This window comes from Pangasianodon hypophthalmus, chromosome 16 (genome assembly GCF_027358585.1).
Source record: "Pangasianodon hypophthalmus isolate fPanHyp1 chromosome 16, fPanHyp1.pri, whole genome shotgun sequence".
Lineage (NCBI taxonomy): Eukaryota > Metazoa > Chordata > Actinopteri > Siluriformes > Pangasiidae > Pangasianodon > Pangasianodon hypophthalmus.
The window spans coordinates 9,372,338-9,393,538 of NC_069725.1; the positions used below are offsets into that span (position 1 = coordinate 9,372,338).

At 41.0% G+C, this 21,201-nt stretch overlaps 1 protein-coding gene across 4 annotated transcripts in view; it reads right to left on the minus strand.

The window, feature by feature from the left end:
- rerea (arginine-glutamic acid dipeptide (RE) repeats a) overlaps positions 1-21,201 on the minus strand; it is a 168,271-nt gene that overhangs the window by 86,188 nt on the left and 60,882 nt on the right. The window contains exon 1 of one of the 4 annotated variants that reach the window (XM_026920127.3): positions 20,461-21,105. The exons of 1 other annotated variant lie outside the window; for it this stretch is intronic. The gene's annotated coding sequence lies outside the window, so the exon portion shown is untranslated. Of the gene's footprint in view, positions 1-13,731; positions 13,806-20,460; positions 21,106-21,201 lie in introns of those variants that run through there. 2 more of the 4 variants (XM_034311585.2, XM_026920128.3) reach the window with 2 other exon arrangements.

The following is a 21,201-nucleotide window of genomic DNA, read 5'->3' on the forward strand; positions in this document are numbered from 1 at the left end:
CAAATAATGTATTCGATATTATTAGAAATACAGCAGAGCGAAAACACACCCACACTGCTATCGTTAGCTTTTAGACTGAAAAAGATGACTCCTGTAAGTCTGAGGTTTGGAAAGACAGCAATGAGCTGGAATCTAAGTGAGGAGAATTGGTAATGAAAAGCAGCAGAGCATCTCTATCAGCGCTTCAGTTATAAACAACGGTCTGACGCTTTGTGCTAAAGCAGTAGTTTTAGTGGGATCCAAACTGTATTTGCTCCTCAAGAATTTGTACCGAGGTTAAATCTAATCGATGACCCTTGTTCTATCACGACTACAAATGACACACTGGTTCCTTGTGCAGCCCAAATTTTGACCAGGACCAATTACGCAGTTATCAGTGTGCTTTTACGCGGAGCTCACAGATGAATAACATGCTGAGGGGCAGGTGAGGCCTGAAGCCATTACGCATCAATCAGTGGAGCAGGACCCTTTGAAAGATAGCAGCTGTCTTAATGGAAAAGGGAGGAAGGGTGAGTGAGAGAGGGAGAGAGAGAGAGACAGACAGAAAGAGGGGAGGGGATGGAGCAAAACCAGCCATTTGTGAAAGCCAGTGAATAGGCTTCAGGGGCTACAGCACCTATTTTACCATTTCCATTACTGCTATGAAGTCAAGGGGTGTGAGCCAGGAGGTTTTAAATAAAAATATGTTCCTCCCTCAGAGCAGCGGAGAAATTAGACCTCCTCGCCCTCTTAACCACCATGTTGCACTCTCTCTATTAACACATCACCCCACAATGGGCGCGCAGCAGGGCTCTATTACCAAACGCACTCCTTTTTTCCAACATAACTCTTTCATAGAGCTGTGCTTTATTCATCCCGAGTCTCTCGCGCATTACTCCCACAGACACATGATCTCAGGCAGACCTATGGCAAGCAAAGTACATGTGCTGCCATTTTTTTTTTTTTTTAAATAAATAACACAGGTCAAGTGCTTGTGCCAATCATGAGCTTGCTTCATGCCCTGGCAAAATGTATGCAAATTATTTGGTGATCCCAGATGCAACAAATGAGTTTTCCACCCGAGAATTATGAGATGCTAGAAGTATGACTGGCAAGGATTTAGATGGGCTTTGTGAGCGGATTGAAAGCTGCAAAATACTCTCGTATGATTTGGCTATGTCTTGTGAAAGCAAGATTAAGCGGTGTTATCTGCAATGTGGGGGTGGCTGTGTGCTGATTGGGGGGTGGGGGGACGACTCGAATTTATCAGACAAAAAAGTCCATATTCAATTTGCTTTCTATAGCTTATGACAATGGCAGACACAAAACAGAGCTGTAATGAATGCTGTCAGCTTACCTCATCGGGCGAAGAGCTACAATGGTGCGACTAAAGAAGAGGTCCAGTATAAAAGACACAACACCAGCAATCATTCAAAGGCAGTGAAAAGCAACACAAAGGCACCACTTCACTGCCCCCCACTACAATCCCGAGCAGAGGCGCTCTCGAATGCAACCCTGTGACTCACAGTGCTTCTTGTGACATGTGTTTACTGAGAATCTCATACAGCACAGAAACACATGGCTGCTTCAAAATGACACCCGGGCTGTAAACTGAAGCTGTGCGCAGAAGACCTGTCTGGATGCTTTAAGGGATAAATGCTATGGATATTTCAAAATGAAAAGCTTAGGAAAATAGATCAAGCTCTTCTAAAGCACTGTTTGGATGGGATAAGATTTCCGGACATACATCTGTAAAGAATTGTTGGTGGAGGATGTATGTAATGATGGATGATTAGCAATCTCTGTATAAACCACCGAGATTGGATTGTCTTCAAATGTACACATGGTCGTCATGGAGAAGAAGAAGAAAAAAAAAAATATATATATATATATATATATATATATATATATATATATATATATATATATATATATATATATATATATATATATATATATATATATATATATATACATATACACACACACACATATATATATATATATACACACACACACACACACACATACATGTTAGCAAGTTAGTAGATCTCATGACCATAATATCTATATGAGCATTACCTGTGCTCAGACCTCAATAATTTATTTAAGGTTACCCAGAAGTGTTGATTCTTGGACACGTCCTTTTAAAACACTGTCATACGTCATACAACCAATACTTGCTTTCGTTCTGGTTTCAGCGGAAGATGACAGAACAGAGTGAGTACTTGTAGCATCTTTATACTGAAGGAAAAGAAAGCACAAAATCTCACAGGATATAATGGAATCTTTACCTACAGGTATTTCAGACAGGACATATATCACCTGGGTTATTCCTACTTTTAGAAGGTAAAACCGGTGTAATCTTTCCAAACATGTACACACTCAATCTGTAAAAAAAAGTCCTGACAGTACCGTTTCGTACGGGACTAAAATCCCAGAGATACTCCGGATATGCTAGTCCAGTCCGAATAGGGCTATTTCTAAACCACATCTTTATCACTGTTGCTTTCTGCACTCTCCATTTCTGCCGAGCCTTTCTGAAAGAAACAACGGTTTCTTCTTTATTGTGTAGCGTCCTTGCCTCACATGACTGGGCAAACTCCTCCTTAACTGGCCCCCAAGGGAGCTGTTCTCCCCCACCGAACACACACCTCCCCCACCGAACATCCACTCTCTCCAGTGGTGTACAAACAACATGAACCCCTGACCTTTCCCTATTTACACTGTGTGTTTAGGAGCTGTGGTTTATGCGACATCTCATTCATAAGCATGAGCGCTGGAGAAGCTGGAGGACAGAAAAGGACACAGCTGGGATATTTCATTCACACCAGATGATTTCTGAACCAGAAGTAGTGAATATCAAACCCAAATCAATTTCAGACGTCTTCACTCAAGCACATGACTAAAAACTCTCAAGGTTAGATTCAAGGTTATTAATTGCACGCAAACAATCTCGCCAGCGGCTTTGCCAAGCCAGTAAAGCTGTGGCTAAAAGCTTGGTGCTCGTGGGAGTGTATGAGAGTATGAGTGTATGCGTGTCCTTCCTCCAAGCAGTCGATCCCCCCGAGGGCCCTGCTTCCCATCAGCGCATGTGTCTATTATCAGGCTGAGAGCAACTTCATTTTATACTGTAATACCTGAGAGAGACGGAGGCTCTGTGTGTGTGTGTGTGTGTGTGTGTGTGTGTGTGTGTGTGTGTGTGTGTGTGGTCTGAGCACTCAGACTGGCCTGTTTATCTGAGAGTGGGTTGTGTTTTTGAGAGCTACACACTCTCCCTTCTCTCTAAGAGTCCAGTTCTGGAGTGTGTTATCGCAGCCAGGATGCTGGAGAACCCCTTAATCTACTCCATTGATAAGAACACTGATGTGAAATACACAGTGTGAGCCGTTATGAAGTCCCAATCATCAATCTGTGAGTTATTTCCATGACTCATCTTGTTTTAACGAGTTAGGCTGCAAGTGGCTGCAGAATAGCGGAATTTTTGTGCTATTGTCCATTGTCAAATTAGTTGACCGTAGTGCTTTCATAATGAATAAGTAGCTAATTCAAAGCTAATTCGAAGTCAAATCATCTCGCTCTTTCTAACAAGGTATTTATAGAAAGAAAGCTGAAATCTGCTGCTCTAGATGATATTAAGCCCAAGATATGTTACTTATCCTAGAGAAAATGGGAGCAAAAATTTTTGGTCGTTTTCATTTCTTTGGTTTTATAGTTATTAAATAAAGGCTGTGTTTTACACCATAGCTTATTTGTTGAGCTACTAACGTACTTACAGGCTTTAAAGCCTTACAGCGTATGTTCACTGTAGCAATATTCGAGGCCATGTACACAGCAGATGTATAAAGCCAGAGCAGGAAGTGTATGAGAGTTTAACTGAGCTGTTAGCGGGGAGCTGTTAGCACTGGCTCCTCCTCTTGCTAGATAATGCTCATTAAGTGTGCAGCAGATCTGAGCATGGCTCATCCTCAACCCCCAGCACGTACAATCAATACTAAATCAATGGTGCATAAACACAGCTGTCACTGTCTAAATCCATCTCACACACAGATATTAACATTACACACTAAAGCCTATGCCTAAAGCAGCCTCACACTCCTGCTACAATTAGTGTGAATACAAATACTCACTGTAAAGCATAATAAATGAAAAGCTGAGTATTTTATTTGGACTAAAGATAACGTCAGACTTGCTAATCTAGAGCAATCTCATTTTCTCGATGCAAAAAGTAGCACATGAGGTTCAAAATGATTAGTTCCACAAGCAATCCCATCAGGTCAGGGTGTCAAACTGTTTTCAGACTAAATTTTTCAGATATCTAGTGTCTCCTGTTTTTTTTTTTTTTTTTTTTTTTCCCCAAACCTTACCGACTGGCGGCAGATGGCCCAGGAGAACAAGCGCTGCATTCAGACACACGCCTAACGGCTTGGCCAAAAGCACCTCCACCCTGGATACCGCAGGATGGCATTACCTCTAATTAGGAGAGGCTTTTGTTTCTGGATGTGCCACCTTTCTTTTTGCGCTCGCTCCAAACCGCAGACTGTGTCCCTTTAAGAGGCCACAGTCTGCCAGGGATAACACCCTCTCCGTCATCCGTTCATGTCTGTGCAAGGCCACACGGCTGCGAATATAAATATGAAACTGGGAGCCTGGACTGAACCGCAGTACTATTTCCGATTACGATGGAGCAAGAGGACGCCTGCAGATACTCAACGGGGACCGTAGGATTCGGGAAGATGCAGTCGTGTCACTGATTTGTGTCTTGTGATGTCTGTTAACAGCAATCTGCCAAAACAGGGAAGCAGGCTGAGGATGAAACGGGGACAAAATAAACCTACGGCTCTGAATTGCCTGTCTGGGTGCACTTTCCAAGCAGACAGCACTGTAAACATCATTTCAGATCGTTTCCTTGCCTCAGAGCGAGCAGACAAGGAGGGAAAAAGGGACTGGAGGAGGTAATGAAAATGCTGCTGGAACAAGCAGGATCAGAGCTCCACTACCCTCCCCGGACAGCTCATAAAACATGCATTGAGCAGGGCTATTACCGGTCAGGGCGTTTTAGTGTGCCCGGCACACACCCACAGACAGTGTGCACTTACAAAAGCCATATCCGCACCCTTCTGCTCCCTTTTTATCAGCCTGATTTTCATGTGAGAGAGCATCTGTTTACAGAAAACAGCAGCACACCGAGGCCTGCGAGCAGGCTGGCACAGTGTGCCGAGTTTGCGGAGCGTTTGTAAAGCCGTACAGTAGCGATCAGGAGATTAACTCGGCCTATCCGTGTGTGAAATGGAGACCTGATCCCTAACTGATAGCGCGGCCTGCCTCCAAACAGAGGGCGGAATATTTTTCCATCATTTCAACAACAACAGCCGTAATATATTAGATTACCACTCGCATCCTTCGCTGTGTATGCAGAAAGGAGGTCAGGGAATGGCTCATGTTTTACCACAAAGCCTAGCAGCAAGATTGGGAGAAGCGAAGTTAAATCCAACGCTGGGAAATAGCTAATGGAAAGCTTAAGTAGTGAGCGAACGGCAAAGCACAAATGATCCCCTCATTATAGTCAAAATGCCAATAATAGTATTACAATGCAATTTGGATTTTTTCCAAATCACTGAACGAGATATTTTTTTCTTCCTTTCTGGCAAAAAAAAAAAGCTTTTGGCAGCATCTGTCATCTACAGCCCAATTGGGCAACAAGGCCAGAGCAGCCAGCGTGATGCATTCAGTCAAGGGAAACACTGGATTATACACATAATGCACACGGTGTTCCATGACAACAAGTTATTGTGCTCCAGTTGTGTTTTCGGCAGCTTCACGCTCAGGAACATGCTGCTTAACTTTATCGAGCCTCCAGGGGCAGGTCTGTGTGGCTATAAGTTAAAATAGCTTGCACATGCATGGCTAAGCTTGCTAACAGCCAGAGTGAGGGTGTTTCACCACAGAGCCACATTCATCTGACTGCACACACACACAGGTCAAGGAAAATGAGTAGTCCATTGACTGGGTGACTTTTTTTTGGTTTTCACTAATAATAAAAAGCTTGTCTGATGTGAAATGTGGCCTCCCATCTTCATATCCTTCTTTCCATGGCTTCTTTACATGGATTTCTAGCTGCTCCTCATCAATCACCTCGACAAATGGGTCTTCCAGTCACCTCAGCGCTGTCTCCTCTGAATAACCTAAAGCGGACCTCTTGGCGCGGCTCACAGCATGACGGAGTGCTCTCTGATGCAGACTTAACACTTTAATCAAAGGATTCAGAGTCAGACCCACCTACTGCCTGCACTGCCATGAATCTGTTGGTTTTTTTGTTTTGTTTTGTTTTGTTTTTTTTTTAAATAAATGGCTCCATGTTTCAGCATTCAAAGCATCTCTGGCATCTTGCTATCAATAAAGCTCTTCAAAAAGGATTATTGTTTGCAAGATTTAGTAGCTTTGATTTACAGACTCGCTGGTAAATTGGACTTGCGCATTACTTAGAGGAAAAAATGGAAAGGGTTTCAATATTCCACCTAAACTCAGACACACTGCCAAACTACACCTTATATCTCAGGACTAAAATTTTGTAGCATTATAAAGATCATCATAAACCCAGTTTTAGTTTCAAACTATACATCACCAATATTTTCCATTTTATCAATACTTCAATTATTCTTTGGAGAGCTGCATAGTTTTCAGGTGCATAGATGTGCGTTACCACATTATCGTCATCACTGCTGGCAAAAACAGCACATCCTGACACATGGCAGGGTTCCTATCTTTCCTGGCACTACATAGATACTTAAGCTGATTTAGTTTTAACTTAAGGTTCTGGCCTTTTCTTAAATTTCTTAAGTATATTTCTTACCTGGTGTGTTGTCTGATTGACTAGCCGACCAATCAAGTCTCAGCTACTGTACCTAAGAACTGCTGCTGTAATGATAAAGACGTTCTTGTGCCTATTCCAGGACCCTTATTTATAATATGCTCATACTGAACATACTTTCGATACGCTTAGCACTGTTTGACGTTATAGTAAACTGTTATAGAAGAGGATGGGGTATGTTTTGAGTCTGGTTCTTCTCAAGGTTTCTTCCTCACGTGGTTTCAGGGAGTTTTTCTTTGTCATTGCGGCCTCTGGCTTGCTCATCAAGGATCTAAATCTACATCCGCATTTCTGTAAAGCTGCGTCGTCACAATATCTACCTGTTGAATTGAACTGAATTAAATTAAGCTCACTGGCTTTCTGCACTTCCATGCGCCAGTTTTATCAAACCAACGGGAATACGAACTTCTGAACATGGACTACAATGAGCTTCATAGCAACCTGTCTTTTTTGTGAAAGCCTAGTAACCACCAAATAACCTAGTGGTTGTTTATAGTACACATCAGATTTCTTCTTCATGTGAAAGTAGCCGGATCTGTGCCACACTGAGTATTAGACTCTGTAGTGATAGGCAGATGTCTGGCTTGCGAGACTATGACTAATCAGCCTCGAGGAAGACCGTTATAGCTGTGTGTAATCAAGCTGGCTTGGAGCCATGTGTCAGGTCTGACATTTTTAAGGACGTATGGATGCAGGACAGAGCCCTCACTTATGTACAAACACATGATTCATCACATCAGCCAATCAGAGCAGACATCATTATAAAAAATGGAAAGCGTAACAGAACACTGCTCACAAACATATTTAAGTGCTTTGCACTGAAGGTGCTGTGTTATGATGGCAGGGGCGGTAGTGCACAAACTAATTAATATCATGACATAATTAATTTATATACCAGCTAGCCCACCAAGCATGTAAAAGCTTCAGTGTGCTGCCCAATACGGTGTTTTAGTTGCTAACGTGATGTAATAGCATATGACAAGGTTGTTAGCTAGTTAAGTGTATTAATACACACTAAGGGAAAAGATTGAGCATATGATTATTATCCTCCTCTAACTTTCTAACGTAACACATCGTGTCAGCAAGTTGTTAGCCAACAGTTCAGTTTATTCCCAATCTAAAGCAAGAACGCATTTCTGCGCTACATTTTCAATACTTTTTATTAAACTACTAACATTCCACTATCTTTCTTCTGCCTCCAGTCATGTTGATCTTCTCACTGTGTGTTAGAAGTGTACCACATATTCTTGGCCAGGTTCAGAAAGATCGCTCGGTGAAGCTGAGGAATGAGGAATCATTTCTCTTATGTGCATTGTAAGCATCTAAAACAGTGTACTGTACAATGTTGTGTTGGCTAAAATTCACACACTTGCTTTTTGTGACAACTTAAGAAGCCTGGATGTGTGTGTTAGCAGGTTCCAAAAATGTGAAATAATCCCAAAATATGAATATAATGTTCAAATACATAGCAATATGCTAACAATAATATTACAATAATAATCACACAAACTTAAAAGGTTGTGTGATTATCCCTACCATGTATCAGAGTAGAATAAGACACACACTAGAGGAATTTACATGCCAAATCACATCACATCCCCCAATCGTGCCTCAGGAGCAAATCAAAAAATCCAATCATGAAAACAAAATGACTGCAATTAATGTCAATGGGAATCCTAACGACCAAAAAAGTCACCAGCAATGCTGTTAATAACTTCTGATTGGCATTGCCAACTCGCTTCCAAGCAAATTAGATTTGAGCTAAGAGCACATTTGATCTCGGCACTCGTGTGAACTGGCCGCAAAAAGAGCATGTAACCCGAGCAGGCCGTTCGGAAGTGCCTGGGAAAAGCTGCGTCTTCACAATGGAAACATTCTGTCCACAATGTAATCCATTGTGTTCATTCAACACGCAGAGCGTGCGGCGTTTGCAACCTGTCTGCTCACATGGAAATCGGTCTAAACGGCAATCGAGTGCGAGAGGGAGTGCGGAAAAGCCCCATTTTCAACTTGGCCGGAGAATGAGAACAGGCTCATGTACTGACTCGGAGCCAGGCATTGGGGAACAGAGACAACCGAGTGGCTCGCAGGAGTAGTGCAAGGAATACACAGCCAGCTAAATCACACCAGCCAATAACATGATGAATCAATGACTAATCAATACTGTAGTGACTATGATGTAATATTTAACAGCTATGTATAGATGGAGGTCCCTGAGGGGCTAAACAAAAACATGCGTTGAGTAAAACCAGATGACAGCAAGAATGAGCATTAAGAGCCATTAGTGTTGCTAACAACAATGAGCAGCAATGCTAGACCAGGCAACAGCAACAACCAGATGAACACAAACTTTTCCAGGACACAACAATGAACACTGCATGGATTCATCATGAGTGATATGTTAAATATATCATGTCACGTGAAGACATTTCTATGATACATGACAGCTGATTGACTGTCAGCAAAAAAGTACTGCATTTTTTTGTTTATATAAAAATAAAAAAAAAATTAAAAAAAAAAAAAAAAAAAACTGAATTCAGTGATATGTAAAAAATAGAACACAATGCTGTTATAGTTACCACCCAAGAGCTGATTATTTTCCTATAACAGCATGTGCTGAACTGTTTTATTCCTCTTATACCACAGTGATTTTTCAATTTCTATTTTATTAAAGAACAACTCATCATGCTTTTATCCATTTATAGTTACATTTAAGGTACTGGACCATCTGTAATAAGTTTTTTCTGTTATCACTTACAACATAACAGCTATAAACAGTCGTTTCCTCACCAGCATCCCTTTCTCTGTCTCAATGTTTTATGAGAAACTTTGTGAAGATCCTGACGGTTACGAAACACTGAAACCAGAGACTCCTTCCATAAATGTTGAATGAACATCTTCTTACAGAAAGCTTCACCATATCAATGATATTATTTAACAAAGAAAAAAACATAACGCATTTTCTTATTATTAGGCTTAGATTATGTGGAGCGTCCGCCCCACACAAGTCTCTGTGAATAAGCTGTTACTATGGAAACAATAATGCGCATTAACACAGACCCGTGACTTGCGTTTCAGCCGACAACTTCTGCCTGAGCTGCTGTTCTAGAAAATTAATCGACACCTTCCGCCCAATCTGGTTTGAGATGTCAACAGCTCTATTCAACCTTTAATATAAATTTTAACATCAATATCAACTGATTCCAGTCTGTTTTAATTGCTAAAAAAAGATATCACAATACTTTCGATATCTCAGAAGTGTATTGTGGCATAATTTATCATGCTATCTACATTATATTGTCATATTGCCCAGTCCTACTGGGTTTTGGTTGTGTGATCTTCAAGAGTAAAGCCATCATGCAGCCAAATGAGCACTAACAAGGGCTAATTCCACGCAGGCAACAACAGCTAATCTCAGGTGCACTAATAACCTTGGGCACCTTCGCCATTCCATTACTTTAAGGCAAAGAGTGGCATATAAATAGTGACTCCATTTCTCACCAGTGGTCTGTTACGGTTCTATTTCAGCTTCCCCGTCATTAAATATTTATCCCTGCAGAGTGCCGGCTCATACCATGCTGATAAGCATTTACCAATCCAAATCTCTCCTGCCTGGCTCCTTTCTTTCTATGAAACACACACACACGTTTCAAACAGATTATCTACAAGTGTTCTTTTAATCAGTGCAAGCCAGAACTAGAGCTGGCTCCTGAAGGAAATCCTATTCCTAGACATATCAGAAAGAGAAATCACTTCTATTATATGGCAAGGGGACGAGGAAGGATGTGATCAAACTAACGTGAGATGGCACGTACAAAGAAGGATCTCTGACCCAAAAAAAATAAATAAATAAATAAAAAGTGTGTGGACAGGAATTAGAGTGATATAATATCAATACAATGATAACTGATATCACAGTACATTGTGCTGAGATCATGATATCTTTTTATATATTTTTTTTAATTAAATACAAACTGACCAGACCAGCAAAAGGGATGTTAAAATCCTGTATTTATGTAGAGTTTTAAAAACATTTTCTCCTATTCAGTGTTAAATATTTTTTATTTCTTGTAGAAATATAATTTTTATTTTTTAAATATACTTTTTTATTATTATTTATTTACTTCTGCAAACATTAATACATCATCAAATAGGGTTTGTTTTTTATGCAATAGTAGTGTATTGTCGGGAAATTGTTCGCAAACCTATATATGTATACATGTGTGTGTAGATATAATTATCTATAATGTGTAATGTAGAAATGCCTTTGAGAATTGTGATATGATATTTTTGTCCCATCACCCACCCACATGTTTATTGGTAATGCTATTGGTTAAGAGGTTTATTAGCAACAGGTTTATCATTCACGTTAATGTTTCTGTGGAAGTCTTTCTTTGCGCTCACTGAGGATTTCTAGCGAGTTAACGGTCAAAAGAATTTGCCCAAATTTGCATCCAGACAACAGAGATATTATGCATATCTCTACAAGCACGCTTCCTTTATTTATAAAACTGTCCACACCCTTCCCCCTTCATTCACTTTCCCCAGCTCAGTCTGAAAGCAAAACAGATTTGCGCTGTGCTGACATGGAAATGATCCCTAATCAAACACGAATTTAAGAAGCGCCACTACTGTTGTAGCTGCTGCTTGTGTTCGAGAGAGAATCTGGCATCGTAAAGTGGAGAATGATGAAACGGTTTTGTGCCTTGGCCTTGTGGGTGGCTACTGTTGGGTGTGAATGCAGCTCCAGTGAACTCGGCATGCTTCAAAAAGCTCCTAGGGTTGACCTACTGTACTGCACAGGTATTCTTGGACGGAGAACAAAAACGTCTCTTTTTTTAGGCTCGGTGGGGAACAGCTCGAAGCCAGTCGGCTGAATTCCAGCACCAGAATAAAAAAAAAGAAAAAAAAAAGCTTGTGAGGTGAGAGCTCAAAAGCACACAATGCAGAGATCTAGTGACGAGCTTACTCATTGGGGAAGTGTTATTTACAAGCACAGCAAATAACTTAAGCTTTATTACAACATCCTGTTATACAATCCTAAAAAAAACTGTACTATAAAACTGTACTAACCTGCTTACAGTAATCCAGTCTCAGTGTGTTTAGATAAATGTGTCACACACTCGTTCTCTTTCTCCCCCTCCCTCTCTCCCACACACACACACACACACACACACACACACACACACACACACTTTACAGCTAAGCAGCCACTACTCACAAGCTGGTTGAAATTTGATAAGCACAAGCCTGGTAGCTTTCAATGGTCACTAAACCCTCTCCACTAGCCCTGAGGGAGCGCCCTATCAAGTGAAAATGCAAATGCTCTACTGCACTGCTGAGGTAAATGGCAGCTCAAGTGGGTGAGCTGTGTATTACCACAATAGAGTATGATTTTCGTTTTGTGATGATGAAGCCACTCGATGAAAGCACAGACCCACCGAGCCTCTTCCAAATCTCGACATGTGGCACCCCCTGCCTTTCTCCTCTTTACTCGCAATAACAGAAAAGATTTTACAGATTAGGGATAAAACAGAATATTTGGAATGAGCAGAATGTGTTCTGAACAGATACAAATACACGTACGAATAGGAGACATGCAACTGATGGTCTGTTTGTTTGTTTGTTCTTTTAAAGAAAGCTTGTCAGAGAGGTTCACAGGGCATCTGGTTGAGCCTGGAGGTGTGCATCAGGACTGGGATTTCAGGTTTTTTACTTTCATGCGGGCGTGAGTGAGTGGTTAGATATGAACCTCACAGGACAAACAAAAGGTACATGAGCTCATTTACAGCATTTACTTGCTCATCCTTAGTAACTGCCTGGCCTGGGTCAAGGTGGTTTAAATTAGGCTACCAATTTGAGGATATTTTGGGAAATAGGGCCAATTAACGTAGCTAGATAATAGTGCAGTCAGGTGCAAACAAAAATAATAACTGGGTGAGCAGGAATGGAAAAAACTTTGAGGCCAGTTTTGCACTTGAGTGAGAGTGATGCAGTTGAAGTCGAGGAATTGTTAGAGCCAGAATTCACAGATCATGACGACAGTGCTGGCATTCTGGGGGGAGTTCTGTGTTTCTGGAGGATAGCGGTAAAGTTTAATTCAATGAAAGAAAAAAAAAGGCACCAAGAGAGAATGCAAGAAAGCATGAAAAAAGAAGAAAAGGTATAAAACAGATATTTGGAGTATTAAACAGATACAGATAGTGACATTCTTTTTATACCTGTAGTACAGAAGCATGCTGTAAATTCAAATGTTACCACGCAGATATAAAGTATGGGTCAAGCTTAAGAAAATCTCCACACAGACGCTGGAGGTTAAATTCAGGGCTCGGTGAACAAAAGCACACAAACACTAAAGGCCTGGAGAATCAAAGCGGTATTAACCTCAATCTCGTTAATTAAAGCCAGCTACTGCAGCTCGGCAAAGACACTAAAATCAATTACCTCGACGAGTACTGATCCATCACGTCACTTGTTTACAATTTAATCCTGAACTTGTCAAAGCCATTATTTTCTTAATAACAACTTCCTCTCCAGGCAGCCTCGTCTCGAGCCTCATCTCTACGGGAGCAGAAAGGTCGTAAGCTTTAGCGCTCCCCGGGGCGTAGCACGCCGCCGCTCTAATTATTCCTACGTATGAAATGACAAATGAAGTAGATCAAACCCAAGGTGCCAGGAGACCCTAGGATTTCTGCTCAGATGTACGGGTTAAAACAGAGGTCGCTAACTGCGAGAGTGAAAAGCAAAACTAGCTAATGCCGTGTGACGATAATTATGTGGGTGACCTCTGAGAGGATCAAGCTGTTCCAATTGCAGAAGCTGATCTAATTGCAGTTGTCGGCTCACTTCTCACCAAAGGACAAGGGAAAAAAAATTCTTACCTCTAGTATAATTGCCAGCTCATTCCACACTGACAAAAATAATAAAATAGGTTCTGCAATCCCTGCGGCTGACCTCGAGAAAAACCATACCCTCAGCATCTGCCAGGAAAAGTGTCACCAAAACTAGTTAGCGTTAGCGCACGGCGAAGATCAATGAGCAAATGATTAGCAAATGCACTATTCTCAGCGTGCCAGTAATCATTGAGGAATCTCTCCTGCATTATTTACGGCCTAATGTATAATTCAACACTAACAGCAGATTTAATGCATAAATAAAGCCGTGGTGCGCTTACATTAAATGTTTACTCACTAAAACAGGATTCGGAGCTACAAGCGTTTCAACAGGGCGCCTCTCAAACTTTCAGACCTGTCATTTCTTTTTTACACTAAAAACAGAAAAATGCTTTCCAGGTGCTTTTATCTAAAAAATCGAAGGTGAAGGATTCAAATGTGCTCTGCTGTCAAATAACAGATAAGAATGTTGCAAATACAAAAATAAAAAACAACATTATGAGCTGTTCATGTGAACTGAATGTTTGCACAGCTTGAGATATAAGCAACTCGGAGAAGATTAAGTGGCTTAAAAATGTCTTTACTACAGCCAAATAAAGACTGTGAATACGGCTGACATCAAGGACGGTCTATAGCGAAGCTAACAAAATCAAACAGACAAATCAGAAATTTATTAGCTGGCCCACTGGGCAAATAAAAACTCCAGTGTGCAGCCCAGTCCCATGATTTAGTTCTCCAGATACCTAATCGGCTTGCGTAAGAAGTAGCAGCTAATGTAAAGTAATAATTTGCGTCAAGTTATTGTTAGCTAGTTAAGTGTGTTAATACAGACTAACAGAAATGACGTATATCATCATGCCCAACGTTTCAGACAGATGTTGTGTTCTGTCATTACATTGCATGCTAAAGATATTTAAGTCTGGCTAGAGTATTTATTTTCTTTCCGTATGTTTTGCTATGTGTAGCTTCAGCCATAATTACAAAATTAAAGTGCGTCATTCTACTGTAAAATGCATTAAACAGAAAAGCTTTTACGACCTCCGACAAGAAAACCCAAAGAACACACCTTCAGCTCAAAATCCCTGTTTGGTCTCCTTGACTCCGAGTTCAGCAAGTGACATCAAATCAGCTAGGCTGCTCACAGCATCAACAGTAAAAGTTTTTTATGAAGTAGCTCCTTTAAACGAGTTATACTTTATATACAAGGATTTGTTTTAACTCTATCAACATACAGATGTATTTGCTTGCTGAATCTCCTATGTTTATACAGTTCACTGTTTAAGGAGGTAAATATACATCACTCATCACAATTAGCTTTGTTAGCTTGAACACACAGAGGTCAAAAATGACACAATTCTCAGTTATGACTTCTGAGAAGATAAACGCAGGATTTTATCTTCATGTTAAATCTACTTGTCTGCCAGGCAAGTACAAATTAAAAACTAATAGCCCAGACGTGAAATCTGCTTGTCCCAGGCACTCAGGCTACTGATTTGTTCACACTTGCCTTTAATGGTATTAACACATGAGAGGAGAAAGCAGTGCCTGTGACAGCTCAGCTTCTCTTTATTGCCTTCACTATGCTGAATAAACATGTCTCGATTCCCCCTTCCTTTCCCCTTACTATTACAATGTGGCAAAAAAAAAAAAAAAAAAAAAAAAAAAACCTCAAGCTGCTTCAGGCCTTATTAAAAATATCAGCTTCAATTACCCCAACTGTTCCTCATCAACAAGCTGCAAAGATTTACACTCCACATAGAAAGAATGCAGCGTTTCTGCTTTAAAATCTTGGTCGGAATCAATCAGGACCGTTTCCGGATTCATAATTTGAGACTGAATTTGATCTCAGGCTCCACGCGGCTGGAATTCACACGCCTCTCCAGTCAGTCTTGTTTGTGGTCTGACCTGTGTCCTGTCTCCCAGGCGATGAGTAAGCGTCTGTAGTTACTGTATCTATTGTTACAGCCGAGGTGCCAAAAAGGAGCTTACATTCTTGTAAACAAAGCACACACTCCATAGAGGGACACAATTAAGCCCTCATTTAGGTGCTTTGCGCTTTACAAGGCAGGCTAACCTTTAATAGAGCGTGTAGATTTCTGCACACCAACCATCCGTACGGTAAATAAACCATGAAAGCAACCCCCCCCCTCATCTATTCCCAACAGCTAAAAATCTGCTGTACTTCAAAACGTAGGCTGAATTCCTGGTTCGATGGCATTGAGCAGAAACAATCCAAGAGACAACAGCGGAGCGAGGAGGCTCCAACATGACATTAATTACCCCTGGCCTTTCTGGAAATTCATTAAGCATAGCATTAACGGGCTGCGCCGTGCCATTGGCTCTCGGGGAGATGTGCTGCCATTACAGTCGGGCAGACGGAGAGTCGCTTCTATCACGCCAGCAGATTAAATAACACGCCTCCCCGAGCCCTGTCAAACACTCAGCTGCCGCCGGTTTGTAAAGAAAAGCCTGTTTGCAGCACGACGCCATTTGATCCAAAGTTTGCTTGATGCCTGTGTATAGAATGTTCAGGATGCATTTCATTTTTCAGAAACTTGACCTTCAGTGCAATGTGTAAAAGCATTTAATATTTAGACATGACATTCACGTCATCTTTGTACCATGACTAAGTGTTTACTGATTTACATCCTCCATTCTGATCATGAGATCTGTTGTTATCAATTTTCGCTCAACAACGTGCTTGCATGTTAGCACTTTAAGAAGCACACTTGATATTCTTATTGGCAGCTGCTGTGAAACAGACGCCAGCTGTTAATGCACATCTAAGCATTAAACATTTACTAGGCTTTCTCCACTTGCCTTCAGAGACAGGGACGACGCAGTTAATCAGACGCCCACACTCTGAAAACGAAGCCACACGCTACTACCATGATTAGCTAAAGATCTCTACACCACTTTGGAGTCATACAGTTCTCCCTGCACATCACCGTCAGATGTAAACAAATCCGACATTAGCGCGACCGAGCGCTGCCTTCAGAAACACAACGACTCGCTAATTCAATTATTCAGTGCGAGTAAACTGCTGGTTGACCTCTGGGGAGATCTTTAAACGCAGCGACACGGAAACTCATAGTGGTTTCTCAAAAAAATAAAATAAAAAAATAAGTGAAAGGAAAAAAAACAAAAAAAAAAAACAAAAGAGCAGCAAGCAAATCCGGTTTCATATTCAAGATAGAAAAAAAAAAAGCCCTGAAAACATTAGCTTTGTCATTATGAAAGCCAAAAGAAAAAGTACCCTACAGATATTTACTCACACATCCCACACATCTAAAACACTCACACACCATAAAATCACCTTAATCAGTAGCACGGTTAAAACCCGTTTTGTTTTACTCCACCAGATGTTATAGTGCTTTCCACATTGTATTGTTTGACGTTTTATCAACACTCAACGTGGATGTGCAGAGTTCAAACAATGAACGCTCAGTACTCGTAATACTCGAGTGATGCTTATGGATTTGAAGAAACGGAATGAGGTTTCTTTCAGAGTAATACAAGACAATGAAAACATGCTGTGCCTTGCTCTGGCTTTCAGTTCCTCTGTGGGAGAGTGCTCTCCAGATCTGACTCCTTTTTACCTCGGGGTATCCTCAAAGGCAAGAGTGAGTGAGTTCACAAACTCTCTGTAGTCCATAAGCTGAAGGATTAGGGTGAAATATTCCGCATATGGTTGTTATGATTACCTACACTCCCTGAAAACAAACTTTCCCTTGTCAGTGGGGTGGTAACTTCATCTTTTGCACCTTTTACAAGGTAATGTGAATGCAGCATACCTTAAATAATGATTTAAGGCACATAACTGGACTAGTCTTGTACATTTTAATTAGCTTTAAAGGTATATTATACACACTTTTCCAGGTCAAAGGTACAAAACATGTACCTTTGATGATACCACCCCAGTGACAAGGAAGAGTACAGTCTGGTAACCTTTTTTTCTGTCCAGATGTTTACAGAAAGGCAAATTCCCTCCACCAAAGCGCTTATCTTTCAGTCATCATTCTGACTCATGCTTTGACAATGTTCTCCGTAGGAACTCGCACCAAAGCTTTCCAGCATTTAGCATATCGCTGAAAGTGAGCAACTACCATCAGGTCTTTGATCTCTACATGACAACCAACACAACTGTTATCAGATGATAGAAAAATATGCTGTTTTTGCAACTCTTACTCAAACCGCGTACATGATGAATATGCACTGAGGTCAAAGGAATAAGAAGGATTTATAACACATTATAAACAGTCATTATTGTATGAATTAGCCAAACAAAAGAGTCTATCACATGTGAATTGTTAGGAAAAGAGAAAATATAAAAGCCAAAACTATACGCAGATTAATGTCTTAGCTTGCAAAGCAGGGATTTCGGTCTGAAATTGCAGTGATTCATTTTGATTGTGTTGTGTCATTTCTCTAGATTTTATTCAGTCAGAAAAATCACTCAGGAGAACCATCTTAGGCTTGCTTTATCATGAAGACCTCCATCTTCCAACATGTGCTCAAGAGATATAACATGAACAACGTTCATCTTTTAAAATAGTTTTTCTAAGGCCCACTGTGGCGACTCGCATGGTTTCAGTTTAGTCTGAAAAAGCCTCATTCTCTCCCAGAATGACATCATTGTGAGACCTTATGACTAGACCTCTTTATGAACAGGAGGGAAAAAGTATATTGAGTATATTACATAGTGCACGGAGTGTGTAAAAAGGGGAAAGAAGAAAAAAAACAAAAGAAAACTGAGCAAAGTCTAGATGACATGCAAACCAAGTATGGCCGATAAAACAGTGATTACAGGAGGAAAAAGAAAACAAGACACTTCCCCCTCACACGGGACTTGTAGACTGATATCAGATAAGCCCAACTGTGAAACAAATACTGTTTAAGATTAGCTTTCTCAAAACACCACCCATCCTCTTGCCATTTTTTTTTTTTTTTTTTTTTTAAAACAACACCCACGCTGCCATAGGCTTGACTAATCACACACAGGCCATCGTAGGCCAGGGTTCACGTGGTTTACTCAGCTCAGGGGAAGTGAAGCTGACTTGGCTGTCCTCGACAGCCTCCAACTGGTCAAGCAAGTCCATCAAAACCCCCTCGGGTTTGCAGTAAACAAATGGCTCTAACTCATCACTTCCAATCTCTGGAAGGCAGTGCATGGGGGAGGGCGCCTGAGTGTTATGAATGCTCATCAGAGACATGCCAGTTGGACCGAGTAGGAGTTTTGTGGTTTTTATTATTATTATTAGTCATCTGATATCAACGGGGGCAGATAAAACTGATTACAATGACGACAGAGTGTGTGATTTTAAACTGTCATATATTAGTAACTAACTTCATGCATACATAATAAACACTTCAGATATTTTTTTGGTCCCGTTTGGGAACCCTAAGTATTCTGTAAATGTAAAATCTTCAAAGAAGGCTTTCCTTAGAAAAGGTTCCAAGTGGAATGTCTTTAGACAGCTTTTCTTTAGAAAAAACACAAAAGAACTCTTCTCCACTGAAATGTAACCCAGATACACTTGATATGACAATGATGGTGAAGCACATGACCTTAAACTATTACATATTACTAAGTAATTGCAAAGAGGAGTTGTTGTTTTTTTTTGTCTGATTTTTGGCACCCTTAAGTATTTTTGTAAAAGTAATATCTTCCAAGGAGGATTTCCTTAGAAAAGGTTCCAAGTAGATTCTCTTCGAAAAACTCGAAACGACACAATGAACCAACAAAGAACCCTTAACCATTAAAAATGTAACCCATATACACCTGATATGTCAATGATAGTGGAGCACATGACCTTAAACTAATATATATTACCAAGTAATTGCCAAAAAAAAAGATTTAAAAAAAAAAAAAAAAAAAAAAAAGTTTTTTCGTCCTGTTACGAGAACCCCTAAGAATTCGGTAAGGACAAGTAAAGTTTCCTTACAAGGGTTATGTGTTTAGAAAGCTGGGAACTACACGAAGAACCTAAAACAAAACTATCCAAAGCATGGGACTTAAAGAAAAAGGCATAAGCTTTTAGAAATGGTTCAAACACAACTGTGCAGTTGAACCAACAGACAATAGAAACCCTAATTTCAAGGGTGAAAGGTTCAACGCAGAACAGTAAAGCAGTGAAGTTTTGTCTTTCTGTGGAAACCATTAAAGGTTCTGCAGAGTTTTCATTGTTTGGGGAAAAAAAAAAAAAAAAGAGGTTTCTCTAAAGGAGATTCTCCAAAGAACTGAATGTTTTTGACTTTTTCTTCTGAAAATGATTCCTCTGTGTGGCATCTCTGGATGGTTCTAAAGACAATCTGCTTCACAGGAACCTTTTGTAGCTGGAAAAAGCTTTAAGCTGCTACCACATGACCATTTTAGAGGTTAAAAGGTTAAATCTCGAACAGGACTCTTCTGCCTTGGTTTGTCTTTCTGTGGAAACCCTTAAAGATTTATCTGTTTACAAAAAGGTTTCTCTAAAGCAGATTTTCCTTAGAACCATCCAAAGAAACCACACAGAGGAACATTTTACTACAACAGCCAAAGCTCGTTTCCTTTTCATTTAATAATAAAAGTGAAAAGTTGATTCGGAGTGGAGCTCGTGCTTTGAAGTTAGCAGCCCGTATGCTAACATTCCCTCGGTATCCCCCTTCACCTTCCCTCCCACTCTCCCTCTCCCTCTCTCTCCCTCTCTCTCTCTACACTGTATTAGAAGTACTCACCCCGCCAGTCTGGTGGTCTCCAAGTTCCAATGGACAGCTTCAAACCACGTCGTACCGTAAATAATCCCCGTTGTTGTTATAGTTTTTGTTTTTTCTCCTCTATCGAAAGAATGAAGCCCAACTCCTCGAGCCGGGCCCGAATCCAAGCGCGCGCGCAGCTGAGCCGAGCTGAGCGGAGCGGTCTCGCGCAGCCACTTTATCCTACATGCGGATGGGAAACGGACTCACGCGCTCAACAAAAGAGCGAACTCGTTTCCCTCAAACACTCGCCTCTGGTGAACAAAAACCCACACACGCGCACACATGCACACACTCACACATACACACACACACACACACGGCGGAGCTCCTTCCTCGTCTTCCGTTTCACCGCGTGATAAACTCCGAAATGTTTGAGAAACGGCGCGGTAGTTCGAGGCGAGGAAATCACCGAGTTCGCCGCTTACACACTCCGCTTCCTTTTTTCACACACACACACACACACACACGCGCGCGCGCGCACGCACTCTCTCTCTCACACACTCACTCACACACACACACACTCTCCCTCGCTCTCTTTCATACGCGCACACACACATAGCGCTCTCTCTCTCTCTCTTTCAGCTGTTCACCAGACACATCCACATGGCTGACCTACTAGTCTTTCTTTATCCAGACACTATGAAGGAGAATTACACCACCCTCACTCCCTCCCCCATACCACACACACACACACACACACACACACACACACACACGTAC